Source organism: Aethalodelphis obliquidens, unplaced genomic scaffold, assembly GCF_003676395.1.
Source record: "Aethalodelphis obliquidens isolate GAN/ISIS:26980383/991018 unplaced genomic scaffold, ASM367639v1 scaffold161, whole genome shotgun sequence".
In the NCBI taxonomy this organism is placed as follows: domain Eukaryota; kingdom Metazoa; phylum Chordata; class Mammalia; order Artiodactyla; family Delphinidae; genus Aethalodelphis; species Aethalodelphis obliquidens.
The window spans coordinates 31,956-37,601 of NW_020838105.1; the positions used below are offsets into that span (position 1 = coordinate 31,956).

The window sequence follows — 5,646 nt, forward strand, 5'->3', positions numbered from 1 at the left end:
CCCCGCCTCCCGCCCAGCTCCAGACCTGCCCTGGACCCCCGCCTCCCGCCCAGCTCCAGACCTGCCCTGGCGGAGGGCACTGGCGGGCAGGCAGCGTCCCCACACGCTGAAAAGACAAGGGCGCACGTTCAGAAGGGCGGAAACAACGATCACACGCCTCACACCTGAGCCGAGGGGCTTCCCGTGGCTCCCTGTCTTCTGACGTTGTGTCTGGCACTTATCCTGAGCGCGGGGGACCCGTGCAAATGGGGAAGACAAAGAGGCTGTAAGACAGGGGGCTCTGCCTGGCACCCACAAATGATCGCTGTCCACAAACCCCGGGCCACACTCTTTGCCAACACGTGGCGTGTGAATCTGAGCACATCACTGCAGGAAGCCAGCCTGCGTCAGGGAGCCCTCCTGGGCCCGCCCTGGCCCTGCGGCACTCCAGCTGGATCTCATAGACTTGGCTCCAGCTTTATCCAAGACTCCCACCTTTGGGGGACGCTCTGATGCTGAGGGCCTGGACCGCGTGCCATCCAACTAACATGCGATGCCACAACGTGGTAAAGAAATGCACAACTGAGATTATTCCTTGCCGGGTTGGATCAGACCCAGGAATCACCCTACAGCAGAGATAAACCACTTGCTTCCATAAACTCTGGGGTACTCATTGGAACGTCCTACGCTACCACCCTCCATCATCAGGGTGACTGCAGCATTGCCATCTAGACCTAAAAGGGACTCAAGGAAACATCTGTCAAGAAAGTGGACTTGGGTCTTCCCTGGTGGCGCAGTGGTTGAGAGTCCACCTGCCGATGCAGGGGACACGGGTTCGTGCCCTGGTCCGGGAAGATCCCACGTGCCATGGACTGGCTGGGCCCGTGAGCCATGGCCGCTGAGCCTGCGCGTCCGGAGCCCGTGCTCCGCAACGGGAGAGGCCACGGCAGTGAGAGGCCTGCGTACTGCAAAAAAATAAATAAATAAATATAAACAAGAAAGTGGACTTACATGGCCAGAATCACTGCCCTTGGCCCTTAAAAAAGTAAGGCTCCAAAGACGAAACATGGATTAACCCCCTTTGACATCGTTTTTCCAAAGGATTCTCTAAACCTTCACTCCTGGGTTCAGTGAACTTTATGGGGACTTAGGTGAACAAGCTGATGCTGTGAGTAGCCACATACAACGACTAACTCGTGTTGTCCTGAAGCAAATACTCTGCCAGGCATTTCTCCATCAAAGATGGATTTCTTCGGGATCAGCAGACAATTGCAGTTTGGGGTCTGCAACCCCAGGGAGACAGGTTCAAGTCCGCAGGCGGCAAGGAAGGGCGAACTCTTTCGTGGAGGGGAAAGGAAGTCAGGAGGCCGGTAGTAAACGGGCTCACCCCTCAGCCCTGGTAACCAGCACGCTACTCTCTGCTTCTGCAGGTTGGATGTTTTCTGATCCCAGGTACGAGCGAGGTCTGCAGGATATGTCCTTCTCTGTCTGACCTATTTCACAAAGTATAATGCCCTCGGGGTCCATCCATGCTGTCGCAAACGGTAATACTTCCTTTTCACCGATGGAGAAGCTTCCATTGTGTGTGTCGACGTATTTTCATTCATCTTTATTCACTCATCGACAGAGACAAATTGTTTCGGTGCCTTGGCTATTGAGAGCACTGTTGCGATGACTGTGGGCTGCTGACACCTCTTGTAGATGCTGGCTTCATCATCTTCACACATATACCCAGGAGCGGGCTTGCTAGATACTGAGAGGCTTTTAAGTTTACTTTTGGGAGGAGTCGCCCTATTGCTTGCAGCCCACTAGCACCGGCCATCTCTCCTCATTCTGCTGACAGCCGTGCTAACAGGCGTGAGGTTCCCCTGGTGCTGACTGATGTTGAGCACTTATTCATGTGCTGTTGGCCAACTGCATGTCTTCTTTGGAAAGGTGTCTATTCGAGTCCTCTGCCTGCCTCTTTTGGAATAGCATCCCTTGTTTGCTTGTTTTGCTTTTGAGGAGTATGTCTTCTCTATTATATTTTGCATAGTAACCTCTTGTCAGACATATTTTTTGCAAATACTTTTCCCCATTCTGTAGGTTGCCTTTTTGTTTTGTTGATTCTTCCTTTGACTGTGCAGAAGCTTTCTATTTTGAGGTAGTCCCACTTGTTGGTATTTGCTTTTGTGGCTTACGCTTTTGGTGTCATGTCCGATGGCTTCACTGGTGAATTCCAGCAACATTTGAAGAGAATGAACGCCAAACCTCCTCAGACTCTTCCAAAAAATTGGAAAGGAGAGAACAGTCCCAAACTCATTTTATAAGCTGAGGGTACTCCAAGGAAACTGCTGATCAGTAGCCCCGATGAACACAGATGCAACAATTAACAAAACACCAGCAAACTGAATTCCACAGTACGTTAAAGATATTATACACCTATTATACACCGTGACCAAATGGGATTGATTCCTGAGATGAAGAGATAGTTCAGCGTGTGGAAATCAACGAATGTAATACACCACATGAATAAAACTAAAGTCGAAAATCACATGACCGTTTCAATAGATGCAGAGAAAATGTTTGACAAAAGTTAACATTCCTTCACTATAAGAACACTCACCAAATTGGGTAGAGAAGGAAAATACCTCAACAAAGTAAGGGGCATACAAGACACAACCACAGCTAAGATCATACTCAATACTGAAGGGTTGAAAGCTTTTCCTCTAAGATCAGCTTCAAGACAGGGGTACCCACTCTCACCACCCCTATTCAACAGAGTATTGGGATTCAGTATCCCACAATCAGGCAACCAGACAAGAAAAAGAAATAAAAGGCATCCAGATTGGAAAGGAAGAAGTGAAGCTGTTTCTGTTTGCTGACGGCACGAGCTTGCATGTAGAAAGTCCTAAAGACTCCAGCAAAGAAATACTGGAATGAATAAACGACATAATTAAAGCTTCGGGGCAAAAAAATAATCTACATACAAAAATTGGTTGCGTTTCTGTACACTCACAATGAACTTCCTAAGAAAGAATGAAAGAAAATCATTACTTTTACAGTAATATCAAAAACAATAAAACCCTTAGGAATAAGCTTAATCAAGAAGTAAAACATCTAGATGCTGAAAACTATAAAACATTGAGGAGAGAACCTGAAGAAGACGCAAAAAAGTGGAGAGACACCCCACATTCATAAGTGTGAAGAGTCGGTACTCTTGTAACATCCTTACTACATAAAGCCATCTATGGATTCAACGTCATCCCTGTCCAAATTCCAGTGGGATTTTCAACAATGTCCAAAAAATTCCTAGCATTTGTACAGACCACAACGCCCCCCAAATAGCCAAAACAATCTTGAGAAGGAACAAAATGCGAGGCATCACAGTTCTCAATTTCAAACTTACTACAAAGCTCAACTAATCAGAACAGTATGGTACTGCTATAAAAACAGACACAGACCAATGGAACAGAATGGAGAGCTCAGAAATACACCCACATATATATGGTCAGTGAATACTGGACAAGAACGTCAAGAATACTCAGTGTGAAAAGAATATTCCCTTGAACGAATGGTGTTGGGAAAACTGATATCCACTTCTCAGAGAATGAAATTAAATTAAATTAAACCCCTCTCTTACTCCATTCACGACAGTTAATTAAGGACTTAGGCATAGACTGGAAACACTCTCCTAGAAACACACAGGAGGAAAGTTCCTGGTTATCTTGGTGTAGGTTTTTTGGACACTGTTGGCCACAGACCGCAGGACCTGGAGAGTCGTCCATCCAGACCCAGCGGAGGCTCTGTCATCCACACTCCGAGCCTGAACACACCGTGAACCCTGCCCTGGACTCCAGACACCTCTGCCCACTGTCCTGCTCCATCCCTGGCCAGAGCCAGCTCTAACCATCTGCCCGCACTACCATCTTCACATCACAGCCTCCATTCTTCCATGGAGACCTGGCTCGGTGGGCAGCTGGTGGGCGACCTTGTGCTGGGTCCTTCGCTGCCTGTGCCCAACCTGTGGAATAATTAATCACCATAGCAATCACGGCTCCATGGGGATTCATGATGAGGACCCAACAAAGTGACCCACAGGCACTGGGCGTGGTGTCCAGCCTGCACCGAGCACTCAGCCACGCAAGCCGTTCTTTTTAAATTACTGCCACCACATTCCTCCACCCTGAGCATCCTTCGTCTGTTGCACCTGACATAACCCAAAGCTTCGGAAGCTGTGCACCCACCCCCAAGAGGGTCCATGCCTGTGGAGCCAAAGCCCAGCCTTGGGATTCACCCCAGCAGTCGCGCCCCTCTAGCAGGACACAGGAGGACACAGCACACATCTTCAAGCTGGGGTCGACCTGCTCCTCTGGTCTTGCTTCACTGCGGTCCACAAGGCGGTGCTTCACCAGGCAGCCAGCAGCCAGCAGCCTGTCCATCCACCTGTGTCTACAGTGCTGTCCCTGAGACTCCGCCCCCGCTCCTGGGCTCTCCCGCCCCTCCCCCACCCACCCCCACCCAGCCCCCGCGCCCACTCCCACCCAGCAGGCTCTGCTCCTGGTGCCCTGGACACAGTGCGTGCTGGGAGGACCAAGCAGGCACAGAGCACAGTTGCCAGCACAGCACACTGACAGCGTCAATGACGTCTCCCGGAGCGTTCCTTTTCTAGCAATAAAACTTAACAAAAGCGACTCAGGAAGAAGTGGAAATCGTAATTAGAGCGCTAACCCTCAGGAAAGCATTCAGATTATCGGGTGTGTGACTACCTGCACAGGCCACTCCAGGCCCAGGTGGCTTTGGGGTGAGCTTTCAGACTTTCACAAAACTGGCCTCAGCCACGTGTATGAACCCTGCTCCAACGCCCCCAAAAGGAGGAACACGGGCTGGTTTACAGACCGGCCAATAGCCAGAGGTCATAAACGCAATTCTAGGAAGCTGAATTCTGTCCGGTTCATTGAACAGACTCAGACCAGACGTTAGGAACCACGTCTAGCTCATCCCAGCACTCAGGCAAATGATGGCCTGCAATCTTCCCAACGGAAAGTCCCCATCAGACAGAAGCCCTGCGGGCCCACGTGGACGCCATGGGGGTCGCCCCTCTCCTCTCCACACTTGAGGTGACCCTGAAAAGTTGGTGAGATAAATTTTGTATTTTAGACAGGGCAGGAAAACTTAAGCATGGTGTGTTCCCAACCCGTACTAGGCCCTCCACGAATGTGTGCATCTGCGTCACACCGTAGCCAGAGGTCCTCAAAGGTGGGCCTGCCTGCCCCCCTGTAGAGATTGATTTTTCCTTTCTTCTGACGCTGGCAGTGCAACTTCGTAAAGAATAGCGTTCCTTCCCAGCTCTGTAGGGGTCACGGTGACCCGCTGCCCACTTTGTACGTGCTTCCCTGGGCTGTGCCTCCTTGGTGACCTTTATGTAAAATGCCGCATGTCATTCTGACGTACGATCCTTTGTCTCGAACATGTGCGTGACTGTGCCTTCCACTCCGAGCGAGCAGGGCCGTCCTCAGAGCGTCTGAGGATCTGCTTCCCCAGTGAGAATCCTCAGTTGGCTTGAATGAAGTTCCCTTTTTTCTTCTTAACTTGATAATTCCTTGAATTTTCATTGACAAAGTCCAGAGAACAACTCGGAGCCCCCCAGCTCTGAGCCCCACGGCCCATCGGGAGACACCCGGGCTC

At 50.3% G+C, this 5,646-nt stretch overlaps 1 long non-coding RNA gene across 1 annotated transcript in view; it reads right to left on the bottom strand.

Annotated features, from left to right (window-relative positions):
- LOC113616561 (uncharacterized) overlaps positions 1 to 5,646 on the bottom strand; it is a 21,071-nt gene that overhangs the window by 6,643 nt on the left and 8,782 nt on the right. The gene's annotated exons all lie outside the window — the stretch shown is intronic.